Source organism: Rhipicephalus microplus, unplaced genomic scaffold (assembly GCF_043290135.1).
Source record: "Rhipicephalus microplus isolate Deutch F79 unplaced genomic scaffold, USDA_Rmic scaffold_13, whole genome shotgun sequence".
NCBI lineage: Eukaryota > Metazoa > Arthropoda > Arachnida > Ixodida > Ixodidae > Rhipicephalus > Rhipicephalus microplus.
This window is the reverse complement of record NW_027464586.1, coordinates 5,585,098-5,599,492: the sequence shown is the minus strand read 5'-3', so window position 1 is coordinate 5,599,492 and position 14,395 is coordinate 5,585,098. Positions and strand designations below refer to the sequence as shown.

The window sequence follows — 14,395 nt, the reverse complement described above, 5'->3', positions numbered from 1 at the left end:
TCGCGCTAGCCAATTGCGCCACGGAGACAGTCCTGCTCCACTCTCACCACCATGAGAACATATCTTCAAAGCTATCAGCCCAAAGAAAAAAAAGCAACACACCACTCCCGGGAGGGCTCGAACCTCCAACCTTCCTGTTAACAGCTTTTCGCATAGCCAATTGCGCCACGGAGACAGGCGTGCTCCACTCTCACCACCGTAAGAACATTTCTTCAGAGCTATCAGCCCAAAGAAAAAAAAGTGCCGCACCACCACCATGTGGGCTCGTACCTCCAACATTTCGGTTAACAGCCGATCGCGATAGCAAATTGCGCCACGGAGACAGTCATGCTCCACTCTCACCACCAACAGAACATATCTTCTAAGCTATCAGCCCAAAAAAAGCAACACAGCACTCCCGGGAGGGCTGGAACCTCAGACCTCTCGGTTAACAGCCGATCGCACTAGCCAATTGCGCCACGGAGACAATCGTGCTCCACTCTCACCACCATCAGGACATAATTTCAAAGCTATCAGGCCAAAGAAAAAAAAGCGCCGCACCTCCACCGGGTGGGCTCGTACCTCCAACCTCTCAGTTAACACCAATCGCGCTAGCCAATTGCGCCACGGAGACAGTCCTGCTCCACTCTCACCACCATGAGAACATATCTTCAAAGCTATCAGCCCAAAGAAAAAAAAAGCAACACACCACTCCCGGGAGGGCTCCAACCTCCAGCCTTTCAGTTAACAGCCGATCGCATAGCCAATTGCGCCACGAAGACAGTCGTGCTCCACTCTCACCACCGTCAGAACATTTCTTCAGAGCTATCAGCCCAAAGAAAAAAAAGCGCCACACCACCACCGGGTGGGCTCGTACCTCCAAACTTTCAGTTAACAGCCGATCGCGCTAGCCAATTGCGCCACGGAGACAGTCGTGCTCCACTCTCCCCACCATCAGAACATATTTTCAAAGCTATCAGCCCAAAGAACAAAAAGCAATACACCACTCCCGGGAGGACTCGAACCTCCAACCTTTCAGTTAACAGCCGATCGCATAGCCAATTGCGCCATGGAGACAATCGTGCTCCACTCTCACCACCGTCAGAACATTTCTTCAGAGCTATCAGCCAAAAGGAAAAAAATCGCCGCACCACCACCAGGTGGGCTCCAACCTCCAACCTCTCGGTTAACAGACGATCGCGCTAGCCAATTGCGCAAGGAGACAGTCGTGCTCCACTCTCACCACCATCAGAACATATCTTCAAAGCTATCAGCCCAAAGAAAAAAAAGCGCCGCACCTCCACCGGGTAGGCTCGTACCTCCAACCTTTCGGTTAACAGCCGATCGCGCTAGCCAATTGCGCCACGGAGACAGTCCAGCTCCACACTCACCACCTTCAGAACATATTTTCAAAGCTCTAAGCCCAAAATAAAAAAAGCAACACACCACTCCCGGGAGGGCTCGAACCTCCAACCTTTCGGTTAACAGCCGATGGCGCTAGCCAATTGCGCCACGGAGACAGTCGTGCTCCACTCACACCACCGTCAGAACATTTCTTCAGTGCTATCAGCCCAAAGAAAAAAAAAGTGCCGCACCACCACCATGTGGGCTCGTACCTCCAACCTTTCGGTTAACAGCCGATCGCGATAGCAAATTGCGCGACGGAGACAGTCGTGCTCCACTCTCACCACCATCAGAACATAACATCTAAGCTATCAGCCCAAAAAAAGCAACACACCACTCCCGGGAGGGCTCGAACCTCCAACCTGTCGGTTAACAGCCGACCGCGCTAGCCAATTGCGCCACGGAGACAGTCGTGCTCCACTCTCACCACCATCAGAACATTTCTTCAAAGCTATCAGCCCAAAGAAAAAAAAGCGCCGCACCACCACCGGGTGGGCTCGTACCTCCAACCTCTCGGTAACAGCCAATCACGCTAGCCAATTGCGCCACGGAGACAGTCCTGCTCCACTCTCACCACCATGAAAACATATCTTCAAAGCTATCAGCCCAAAGAAAAAAAAGCAACACACCACTCCCGGGAGGGCTCGAACCTCCAACCTTCCTGTTAACAGCCTTTCGCATAGCCAATTGCGCCACGGCGACAGTCGTGCTCCACTCTCACCACCGTCAGAACATTTCTTCAGAGCTATCAGCCCAAAGAAAAAAAAAGTGCCGCACCACCACCATGTGGGCTCGTACCTCCAACCTTTCGGTTAACAGCCGATCGCGATAGCAAATTGCGCCACGGAGACAGTCGTGCTCCCCTCTCACCACCATCAGAACATATCTTCTAAGCTATCAGCCCAAAAAAAGCAACACACCACACCCGGGAGGGCTCGAACCTCCAACCTGTCGGTTAACAGCCGACCGCGCTAGCCAATTGCGCCACGGAGACAGTCGTGCTCCACTCTCACCACCATCAGAACATTTCTTCAAAGCTATCAGCCCAAAGAAAAAAAAGCACTGCACCAACACCGGGTGGGCTCGTACCTCCAACCTCTCGGTAACAGCCAATCGCGCTAGCCAATTGCGCCACGGAGACAGTCCTGCTCCACTCTCACCACCATGAGAACATATCTTCAAAGCTATCAGCCCAAAGAAAAAAAAGCTACACACCACTCCCGGGAGGGCTCGAACCTCCAACCTTCCTGTTAACAGCTTTTCGCATAGCCAATTGCGCCACGGAGACAGGCGTGCTCCACTCTCACCACCGTCAGAACATTTCTTCAGAGATATCAGCCCAAAGAAAAAAAAGTGCCGCACCACCACCATGTGGGCTCGTACCTCCAACATTTCGGTTAACAGCCGATCGCGATAGCAAATTGCGCCACGGAGACAGTCATGCTCCACTCTCACCACCATCAGAACATATCTTCTAAGCTATCAGCCCAAGAAAAGCAACACAGCACTCCCGGGAGGGCTGGAACCTCAGACCTCTCGGTTAACAGCCGATCGCACTAGCCAATTGCGCCACGGAGACAATCGTGCTCCACTCTCACCACCATCAGGACATATCTTCAAAGCTATCAGGCCAAAGAAAAAAAAGCGCCGCACCTCCACCGGGTGGGCTCGTACCTCCAACCTCTCGGTTAACACCAATCGCGCTAGCCAATTGCGCCACGGAGACAGTCCTGCTCCACTCTCACCACCATGAGAACATATCTTCAAAGCTATCAGCCCAAATAAAAAAAAAGCAACACACCACTCCCGGGACGGCTCCAACCTGCAGCCTTTCAGTTAACAGCCGATCGCATAGCCAATTGCGCCACGAAGACAGTCGTGCTCCCCTCTCACCACCATCAGAACATATCTTCTAAGCTATCAGCCCAAAAAAAGCAACACACCACACCCGGGAGGGCTCGAACCTCCAACCTGTCGGTTAACAGCCGACCGCGCTAGCCAATTGCGCCACGGAGACAGTCGTGCTCCACTCTCACCACCATCAGAACATTTCTTCAAAGCTATCAGCCCAAAGAAAAAAAAGCGCCGCACCAACACCGGGTGGGCTCGTACCTCCAACCTCTCGGTAACAGCCAATCGCGCTAGCCAATTGCGCCACGGAGACAGTCCTGCTCCACTCTCACCACCATGAGAACATATCTTCAAAGCTATCAGCCCAAAGAAAAAAAAGCAACACACCACTCCCGGGAGGGCTCGAACCTCCAACCTTCCTGTTAACAGCTTTTCGCATAGCCAATTGCGCCACGGAGACAGGCGTGCTCCACTCTCACCACCGTAAGAACATTTCTTCAGAGCTATCAGCCCAAAGAAAAAAAAGTGCCGCACCACCACCATGTGGGCTCGTACCTCCAACATTTCGGTTAACAGCCGATCGCGATAGCAAATTGCGCCACGGAGACAGTCATGCTCCACTCTCACCACCAACAGAACATATCTTCTAAGCTATCAGCCCAAAAAAAGCAACACAGCACTCCCGGGAGGGCTGGAACCTCAGACCTCTCGGTTAACAGCCGATCGCACTAGCCAATTGCGCCACGGAGACAATCGTGCTCCACTCTCACCACCATCAGGACATAATTTCAAAGCTATCAGGCCAAAGAAAAAAAAGCGCCGCACCTCCACCGGGTGGGCTCGTACCTCCAACCTCTCAGTTAACACCAATCGCGCTAGCCAATTGCGCCACGGAGACAGTCCTGCTCCACTCTCACCACCATGAGAACATATCTTCAAAGCTATCAGCCCAAAGAAAAAAAAAGCAACACACCACTCCCGGGAGGGCTCCAACCTCCAGCCTTTCAGTTAACAGCCGATCGCATAGCCAATTGCGCCACGAAGACAGTCGTGCTCCACTCTCACCACCGTCAGAACATTTCTTCAGAGCTATCAGCCCAAAGAAAAAAAAGCGCCACACCACCACCGGGTGGGCTCGTACCTCCAAACTTTCAGTTAACAGCCGATCGCGCTAGCCAATTGCGCCACGGAGACAGTCGTGCTCCACTCTCCCCACCATCAGAACATATTTTCAAAGCTATCAGCCCAAAGAACAAAAAGCAATACACCACTCCCGGGAGGACTCGAACCTCCAACCTTTCAGTTAACAGCCGATCGCATAGCCAATTGCGCCATGGAGACAATCGTGCTCCACTCTCACCACCGTCAGAACATTTCTTCAGAGCTATCAGCCAAAAGGAAAAAAATCGCCGCACCACCACCAGGTGGGCTCCAACCTCCAACCTCTCGGTTAACAGACGATCGCGCTAGCCAATTGCGCAAGGAGACAGTCGTGCTCCACTCTCACCACCATCAGAACATATCTTCAAAGCTATCAGCCCAAAGAAAAAAAAGCGCCGCACCTCCACCGGGTAGGCTCGTACCTCCAACCTTTCGGTTAACAGCCGATCGCGCTAGCCAATTGCGCCACGGAGACAGTCCAGCTCCACACTCACCACCTTCAGAACATATTTTCAAAGCTCTAAGCCCAAAATAAAAAAAGCAACACACCACTCCCGGGAGGGCTCGAACCTCCAACCTTTCGGTTAACAGCCGATGGCGCTAGCCAATTGCGCCACGGAGACAGTCGTGCTCCACTCACACCACCGTCAGAACATTTCTTCAGTGCTATCAGCCCAAAGAAAAAAAAAGTGCCGCACCACCACCATGTGGGCTCGTACCTCCAACCTTTCGGTTAACAGCCGATCGCGATAGCAAATTGCGCGACGGAGACAGTCGTGCTCCACTCTCACCACCATCAGAACATAACATCTAAGCTATCAGCCCAAAAAAAGCAACACACCACTCCCGGGAGGGCTCGAACCTCCAACCTGTCGGTTAACAGCCGACCGCGCTAGCCAATTGCGCCACGGAGACAGTCGTGCTCCACTCTCACCACCATCAGAACATTTCTTCAAAGCTATCAGCCCAAAGAAAAAAAAGCGCCGCACCACCACCGGGTGGGCTCGTACCTCCAACCTCTCGGTAACAGCCAATCACGCTAGCCAATTGCGCCACGGAGACAGTCCTGCTCCACTCTCACCACCATGAAAACATATCTTCAAAGCTATCAGCCCAAAGAAAAAAAAGCAACACACCACTCCCGGGAGGGCTCGAACCTCCAACCTTCCTGTTAACAGCCTTTCGCATAGCCAATTGCGCCACGGCGACAGTCGTGCTCCACTCTCACCACCGTCAGAACATTTCTTCAGAGCTATCAGCCCAAAGAAAAAAAAAGTGCCGCACCACCACCATGTGGGCTCGTACCTCCAACCTTTCGGTTAACAGCCGATCGCGATAGCAAATTGCGCCACGGAGACAGTCGTGCTCCCCTCTCACCACCATCAGAACATATCTTCTAAGCTATCAGCCCAAAAAAAGCAACACACCACACCCGGGAGGGCTCGAACCTCCAACCTGTCGGTTAACAGCCGACCGCGCTAGCCAATTGCGCCACGGAGACAGTCGTGCTCCACTCTCACCACCATCAGAACATTTCTTCAAAGCTATCAGCCCAAAGAAAAAAAAGCACTGCACCAACACCGGGTGGGCTCGTACCTCCAACCTCTCGGTAACAGCCAATCGCGCTAGCCAATTGCGCCACGGAGACAGTCCTGCTCCACTCTCACCACCATGAGAACATATCTTCAAAGCTATCAGCCCAAAGAAAAAAAAGCTACACACCACTCCCGGGAGGGCTCGAACCTCCAACCTTCCTGTTAACAGCTTTTCGCATAGCCAATTGCGCCACGGAGACAGGCGTGCTCCACTCTCACCACCGTCAGAACATTTCTTCAGAGATATCAGCCCAAAGAAAAAAAAGTGCCGCACCACCACCATGTGGGCTCGTACCTCCAACATTTCGGTTAACAGCCGATCGCGATAGCAAATTGCGCCACGGAGACAGTCATGCTCCACTCTCACCACCATCAGAACATATCTTCTAAGCTATCAGCCCAAGAAAAGCAACACAGCACTCCCGGGAGGGCTGGAACCTCAGACCTCTCGGTTAACAGCCGATCGCACTAGCCAATTGCGCCACGGAGACAATCGTGCTCCACTCTCACCACCATCAGGACATATCTTCAAAGCTATCAGGCCAAAGAAAAAAAAGCGCCGCACCTCCACCGGGTGGGCTCGTACCTCCAACCTCTCGGTTAACACCAATCGCGCTAGCCAATTGCGCCACGGAGACAGTCCTGCTCCACTCTCACCACCATGAGAACATATCTTCAAAGCTATCAGCCCAAATAAAAAAAAAGCAACACACCACTCCCGGGACGGCTCCAACCTGCAGCCTTTCAGTTAACAGCCGATCGCATAGCCAATTGCGCCACGAAGACAGTCGTGCTCCACTCTCACCACCGTCAGAACATTTCTTCAGAGCTATCAGCCCAAAGAAAAAAAAGCGCCACACCACCACCGGGTGGGCTCGTACCTCCAAACTTTCGGTTAACAGCCGATCGCGCTAGCCAATTGCGCCACGGAGACAGTCGTGCTCCACTCTCACCACCATCAGAACATATTTTCAAAGCTATCAGCCCAAAGAAAAAAAAGCAATACACCACTCCCGGGAGGACTCGAACCTCCAACCTTTCAGTTAACAGCCGATCGCATAGCCAATTGCGCCATGGAGACAATCGTGCTCCACTCTCACCACCGTCAGAACATTTCTTCAGAGCTATCAGCCAAAAGGAAAAAAATCGCCGCACCACCACCGGGTGGGCTCCAACCTCCAACCTCTCGGTTAACAGCCGATCGCGCTAGCCAATTGCGCAAGGAGACAGTCGTGCTCCACTCTCACCACCATCAGAACATATCTTCAAAGCTATCAGCCCAAAGAAAAAAAAGCGCCGCACCTCCACCGGGTAGGCTCGTACCTCCAACCTTTCGGTTAACAGCCGATCGCGCTAGCCAATTGCGCCACGGAGACAGTCCTGCTCCACACTCACCACCATCAGAACATATTTTCAAAGCTATCAGCCCAAAATAAAAAAAGCAACACACCACTCCCGGGAGGACAGGAACCTCCAACCTTTCAGTTAACAGCCGATCGCATAGCCAAATGCGCCATGGAGACAATCGTGCTCCACTCTCACCACCGTCAGAACATTTCTTCAGAGCTATCAGCCAAAAGGAAAAAAATCGCCGCACCACCACCGGGTGGGCTCCAACCTCCAACCTCTCGCTTAACAGCCGATCGCGCTAGCCAATTGCGCCAAGGAGACAGTCGTGCTCCACTCTCTCCACCATCAGAACATATCTTCAAAGCTATCAGCCCAAAGAAAAAAAAGCGCCGCACCTCCACCGGGTAGGCTCGTACCTCCAACCTTTCGGTTAACAGCCCATCGCGCTAGCCAATTGCGCCACGGAGACAGTCCTGCTCCACACTCACCACCATCAAAACATATTTTCAAAGCTATCAGCCCAAAATAAAAAAAGCAACACACCACTCCCGGGAGGGCTCGAACCTCCAACCTTTCGGTTAACAGCCGATCGCGCTAGCCAATTGCGCCACGGAGACAGTCGTGCTCCACTCACACCTTTGTCAGAACATTTCTTCAGAGCTATCAGCCCAAAAAAAGCGCCGCACCACCACCGGGTGGGCTCGTACCTCTAACCTTTCAGTTAACAGCCGATCGCGCTAGCCGATTGCGCCACGGAGACAGTCATGCTCCACTCTCACCACCATCAGAACATATCTTCAAAGCTATCAGCCCAAAGAATAAAAAGCAACACACCACTCCTTGGAGGGCTCGTACCTCCAACCTTTCGGTTAAGAGCCGATCGCGCTAGCCTATTGCGCCACGGAGACAGTCGTGCTCCACTCTCACCACCATCAGAACATATCTAGTGGGTGTGTCAGCTGGCCAACGGTCAACATGGCAACTAATCCGTTCCTGTTCTACATGCAGATTCTACTTTTTGCTGGAGTGACCAAAGCCAGCGCATCTCAAGCAACAACGAACATTACCGATGAAACCACGGCGGCATGCTGCGACAGCGTATGGTTTTCGCTAAACTACACTGAAGATGGGATCAAGTCACGTGCAGCGCGGTCTACGTCACCGGACCCGGCTTTAAATGTACCTCGTCGCACGGCTTCCTTCAGTGGGTGTGTCAGCTGGCCAACGGTCAACATGGCAACTAATCCGTTCCTGTTCTACATGCAGATTCTACTTTTTGCTGGAGTGACCAAAGCCAGCGCATCTCAAGCAACAACGAACATTACCGATGAAACCACGGCGGCATGCTGCGACAGCGTATGGTTTTCGCTAAACTACACTGAAGATGGGATCAAGTCACGTGCAGCGCGGTCTACGTCACCGGACCCGGCTTTAAATGTACCTCGTCGCACGGCTTCCTTCAGTGGGTGTGTCAGCTGGCCAACGGTCAACATGGCAACTAATCCGTTCCTGTTCTACATGCAGGTCTGTAACACTGCGTCTTCCTGTAAATCCAGTAACCGCTGTTTTATCCAGCTGACATGCCCAGAGTGTTTCAGTGCTATAGCTATGTTTGTGCAGGATTTCGCATGTGCTTTGTTGATTCTTTGCGGTGATATAGAATCAAACCCAGGTCCTACCACCGAAGAATTGCTCACTGAGATTCTAGCGGGGCAAAAGGTGATACAGAAAAGGCTCGATGAAATTGAACAGAAATTTAAGGTTGTCGACTCGACAGCCTCTCTTATTAAAGAGGTCTCCTCAGTCACCCACCTTCTGGACAAGAAAGTGAAGGACATGGAAAAAAAGTTAGTCGACCTTGAGGACCGCGGGAGAAGAAACAACCTTTTGGTGTTTGGCGTTCCAGAAAAACAGAATGAAACACAAGCAGACCTTGAGCAAAGTGTTGTGAAAGGTATTTTCGAAGAGGTACTAGGCACAAAAATAACGTCTATCGAAAGGATTCATAGGATAGGCCGTAGTCATAGTCGCAAACCTCGGCCTGTAATCCTAAAGTTATTTGACTACCGCGAAAAGATTAATGTTTTGAAAAACGGCTATAAGTTAAAAGGACAGCGAACTTCTATAGCAGAGGATTTTTCCGCGTGCACTAGACAGAAAAGAAGAAACCTGTGGGAGAGCACAACTGACATCAGAAAGTCTGGTAAAAAAGTTAAGCTGATTCACGATAAAATTAAAATTGAAAACAATCTTTTTGAATGGGATGACAGCCAAAAAATGAGAGTTCTTGTTCAGCGCAAGAATACTAGAAACGAACAGTGACCAGCGGTCGTTAATAAACCATTCCTTTGCCTCCAGTTTAATGCTCGCAGTATTGTGAATAAAGTTGACGTGCTGGAAAGTGTTATTCTCTCGTATAAACCTCAGGTAGTCGTAATTACGGAAACTTGGTTGCACAATGACATATCCGATTCTGAAATCGTCCCGCCAGGCTACGCTATCCTTCGTAATGATAGAAGCTCCCGAGGGGGAGGAGTTGCCATTCTTTACCAAGATACGTTACATATAAACAGACTTTCCCCTATAGCTGGTGTTGAATGTGTCATCGCTAAAATATGCCTGAATGAATGCAGCTTAGTAGTAGGTGGATTTTACCGCCCCCCAAATGACAACAGTACATTCTTCGAGAAACTAAACCAATTCTTATGTGACAACGTCGTCCACATCAATAATTTTTTGATAGCTGGTGACTTCAATCTGCCATCCATTGATTGGAGTAACGAAATTCCGGAGCCTCTTAGCACTGTTGCAGAACAGTTAACTGATCTAGTTTTCTTTCATAACCTTTCTCAGTTAGTCAAAGAGCCAACTCGCATCAGCAACTCAGCGAATTCTATCCTAGACCTTTTTCTCGTTAGCAGAAACCTGCTTAGTAAAGAACCCGTAGTTGCCGTTCTCGATGAAATATCGGATCATAAGTTGATTACATTGACACTGAATCTTGGCCATGTGCCTAAAAAGAAAAACGAAGTGCGTGTTGTCCCGGTTTTCGCACGTGCAAATGACGTGGGCATTTTGGATGCAATGGATGAATCGTTCTCAAATTTTCTTTCTTTCTATCAATCAAGTGATTGCAGTATCGATGAGTTATGGCTATTTTTCAAAAATCTCGTTCTTAAGTGTATCAAAGATTTTGTCCCTATGAAAAGTAAAAGCATAAAAAAATTTTCAAAACCATGGCTTACTAAGGAAGTTGTTCGCCTTGAGCGCAAAGCGAAAAGGATAAGAAAAACGTGCCGGCAACGCCCCTCTCCTGCGAATGTATCGAAACTGTGTGCCATACGCTTGGCTCTTAGGGACAGTATCGCTGAAGCTAAAAATTACTACTTCAACGTGACATTAAAAAACTTTCTCTACACGGCTCCGGCTAAATTCTGGAGACATTTTTCCTCAAAGCAAAAATCGCAGTTAAACCTTACTGTGAACGGTGGCAACGTGTCGGATAAACTACAATTAGCATCGACTTTTAACCGCTTTTTCTGCTCCGTATTTGTACAGGATGATGCTAGTGACCCATCTTTCATTCCTGCAAAAGATGCTCCGTCTATAAGTGATATTTTTGTGTCCGAAGAAGGTGTGCTGTCACTGTTGTTAAAATTGGACACAAAGAAAACTCCTGGAATTGACGGCATACCCAACACCTTTTTAGTCAGGTACGCTGAATGGTGCTCCAAGTACTTATGTTTAATATTTAAAAAATCGCTCTCAGAAGCTCAACTACCAACAGAATGGAAGTACAGTAAAATTATTCCGATACCGAAAGGTGGGGACTCGCGCCAAGTAACTTGTTACAGGCCAATCTCCCTACTGTGCTCCTGCTCAAAGACGCTAGAGCACATAATTTTCGCGCACATATCGTCGTTTCTGGAAAAGAACAACCTTATTGATAATAGGCAACATGGTTTTCGCAAAGGTAAATCTACAGTGACGGCACTCCTTGAAACCGTGCATGATTTTGCTGCTGCTATTGATGCTCAATCTCAAATAGACGTGATTTTTTTGGATTTCCAAAAAGCTTTTGATTGTGTTTCGCATTCAAAACTAATAATAAAGGTTAGGGCAATTCTAAAGAATACTGCATTAGTATCGTGGATAGAGGCCTACTTGCGCCACAGACAGCAATGTGTTTCAATTGATAATGTTTGCTCAACTCCTGCAGCTGTCGGGTCGGGCGTTCCACAAGGGTCGGTGTTGGGGCCGTTATTCTTCCTAATATTTATAAATGACATAGTTGACCAGATACCGGTCAAAATTAAACTATTCGCAGATGACTGCGTAATTTATCACAGAATTGACAACCTTCATGACCACGTCCAACTAAAAGAAGCTCTTCAGCACGTTGAGAAATGGTGTGAAACCTGGCAAATGAAAATTAACCCCCAAAAGACCGTTCTCATGAGGATAACTAGAAAGAATTCACCGCTACAGCTTAGCTACAGCTTAAATGGAAGCGTATTATCCAAAGTAAAATCTTTTAAATACCTAGGTGTCATACTCACATCGGATCTTCGGTGGAATGAGCACATTTCTTACATAAAGAAAAAAGCAGTAACTAAACTAGGATACTTAAGACGAACTTTGCGCCAAGCTCCTCAAGATATGAAGCTATTAGCCTATAAAACGTTTATCCGACCAATAATCGAATACGCATCGATAGTATGGGACCCTCACACGAAAAGGAACATTGTCCACTTGGAAAGTGTTCAAAGAAAATCGGTACGCTTTATTTTTAATATGTACAGCTGGCGGACATCGGCAAGTACGTTAGTGGAAAGGGCTGAATTGGAACCCCTGGAATTACGACGCCACACGGAAAGACTAGGGTACCTATACAAAATTTATCATAATAAAATAGGAATAGAAAGGGATCATTTCATTCAACCTGTAAGTAAGCGAATCACACGTTCTCATCACTCAAAAAAACTACGAGACTATAACTGCCGAACAGATGTATTTCACAACACATTTTTCCCACGAACAGTAAGGGAATGGAACGAGCTCCCAGCCGATGTCGTGGAACGCATGACCACAGCAGATTTCATTTCAACACTTCAGGCTCATTTGACGACTGTGTAAATGTACGAGTTTACTAATCTTCTTTGTATATGTTCACTTGTGTGTATCGTCACCTTATATGTAAGGAAATACATATATTCTTTTATTCCATGTATGTATTACTGGCATTTAGAATATAATGGTTACAGTGTAGTTACCTACTGCTGTGATGATCGATATAACTGATGATATTATTGCTGTAGAAGAGTACCTAGTGTGAAGCATGCCGTTATCGCTTTCTTTTGCGCAGTATGTATATATATCATCTTTGTATTCCCACTCCTGCTTACAGCCTTTTTTAGGCTAGCAGTATTTTGCAAATAAAATAAATAAATAAATAAATCTTCAAAGCGATCAGCCCAAAGAAAAAAAAGCGCCGCACCACCACCGGGTGGACTCGTACCTCCAACCTTTCGGTTAACAGCCAATCGCGCTAGCCAATTGCGTCACGGAGACAGTCCTGCTCCACTCTCACCACCATCAGAACATATCTTCAAAGCTATCAGCCCAAAGAAAAAAAGCAACACACCACTCCCGGGAGGGCTCGAACCTCCAACCTTCCGGTTAACAGCCTTTCGCATAGCCAATTGCGCCACGGAGACAGTCGTGCTCCACTCTCACCACCATGAGAACATTTCTTCAAAGCTATCAGCCCAAAGAAAAAAAAGCGCCGCACCACCAACGGGTGGGCTCGTACCTCCAACCTCTCGGTTAACAGCCGATCGCGCTAGCCAATTGCGCCACGGAGACAGTCGTTCTCCACTCTCACCACCATCAGGACATATCTTCAAAGCTATCAGCCCAAAGAAAAAAAGCGCCGCACCTCCACTGGGTGGGCTCGTACCTCCAACCTTTCGGTTAACAGCCGATCGCGCTAGCCAATTGCGTCACGGAGACAGTCCTGCTCCACTCTCACCACCATCAGAACATATCTTCAAAGCTATCAGCCCAAAGAAAAAAAGCAACACACCACTCCCGGGAGGGCTCGAACCTCCAACCTTCCGGTTAACAGCCTTTCGCATAGCCAATTGCGCCACGGAGACAGTCGTGCTCCACTCTCACCACCGTCAGAACATTTCTTCAGAGCTATCAGCCCAAAGAAAAAAAAAGTGCCGCATCACCACCGTGTGGGCTCGTACCTCCAACCTTTCGGTTAACAGCCGATCGCGATAGCAAATTGCGCCACGGAGACAGTCGTGCTCCACTCTCACCACCATCAGAACATATCTTCTAAGCTATCAGCCCAAAAAAAAGCAACACACCACTCCCGGGAGGGCTGGAACCTCCAACCTTTCAGTTAACAGCCGACCGCATAGCCAATTGCGCCATGGAGACAATCGTGCTCCACTCTCACCACCGTCAGAACATTTCTTCAGAGCTATCAGCCAAAAGGAAAAAAATCGCCGCACCACCACCGGGTGGGCTCCAACCTCCAACCTCTCGCTTAACAGCCGATCGCGCTAGCCAATTGCGTCACGGAGACAGTCCTGCTTCACACTCACCACCATCAAAACATATTTTCAAAGCTATCAGCCCAAAATAAAAAAAGCAACACACCACTCCCGGGAGGGCTCGAACCTCCAACCTGTCGGTTAACAGCCGACCGCGCTAGCCAATTGCGCCACGGAGACAGTCGTGCTCCACTCTCACCACCATCAGAACATTTCTTCAAAGCTATCAGCCCAAAGAAAAAAAAGCGCCACACCACCACCGGGTGGGCTCGTACCTCCAACCTCTCGGTAACAGCCAATCGCGCTAGCCAATTGCGCCACGGAGACAGTCCTGCTCCACTCTCACCACCATGAAAACATATCTTCAAAGCTATCAGCCCAAAGAAAAAAAGCAACACACCACTCCCGGGAGGGCTCGAACCTCCAACCTTCCTGTTAACAGCCTTTCGCATAGCCAATTGCGCCACGGCGACAGTCGTGCTCCACTCT

At 49.3% G+C, this 14,395-nt stretch overlaps 6 non-coding genes across 6 annotated transcripts; all 6 read right to left on the bottom strand.

The window, feature by feature from the left end:
* Nucleotides 1-1,717: 1,717 nt before the first annotated feature.
* TRNAN-GUU (transfer RNA asparagine (anticodon GUU)) lies at nt 1,718-1,794 on the bottom strand. Its single transcript has one exon. It is a non-coding gene; the product is annotated as a tRNA-Asn (tRNA).
* Nucleotides 1,795-2,303: 509 nt separating this feature from the next.
* TRNAN-GUU (transfer RNA asparagine (anticodon GUU)) lies at nt 2,304-2,385 on the bottom strand. Its single transcript has one exon. It is a non-coding gene; the product is annotated as a tRNA-Asn (tRNA).
* A 941-nt stretch (nt 2,386-3,326) lies between these two features.
* On the bottom strand, nt 3,327-3,408 carry TRNAN-GUU (transfer RNA asparagine (anticodon GUU)). Its single transcript has one exon. It is a non-coding gene; the product is annotated as a tRNA-Asn (tRNA).
* Nucleotides 3,409-5,236: 1,828 nt separating this feature from the next.
* Nucleotides 5,237-5,313, bottom strand: TRNAN-GUU (transfer RNA asparagine (anticodon GUU)). The gene has a single exon. It is a non-coding gene; the product is annotated as a tRNA-Asn (tRNA).
* Nucleotides 5,314-5,822: 509 nt separating this feature from the next.
* Nucleotides 5,823-5,904, bottom strand: TRNAN-GUU (transfer RNA asparagine (anticodon GUU)). The gene has a single exon. It is a non-coding gene; the product is annotated as a tRNA-Asn (tRNA).
* Nucleotides 5,905-14,012: 8,108 nt separating this feature from the next.
* On the bottom strand, nt 14,013-14,089 carry TRNAN-GUU (transfer RNA asparagine (anticodon GUU)). Its single transcript has one exon. It is a non-coding gene; the product is annotated as a tRNA-Asn (tRNA).
* Between the last annotated feature and the right edge of the window lie 306 nt (nt 14,090-14,395).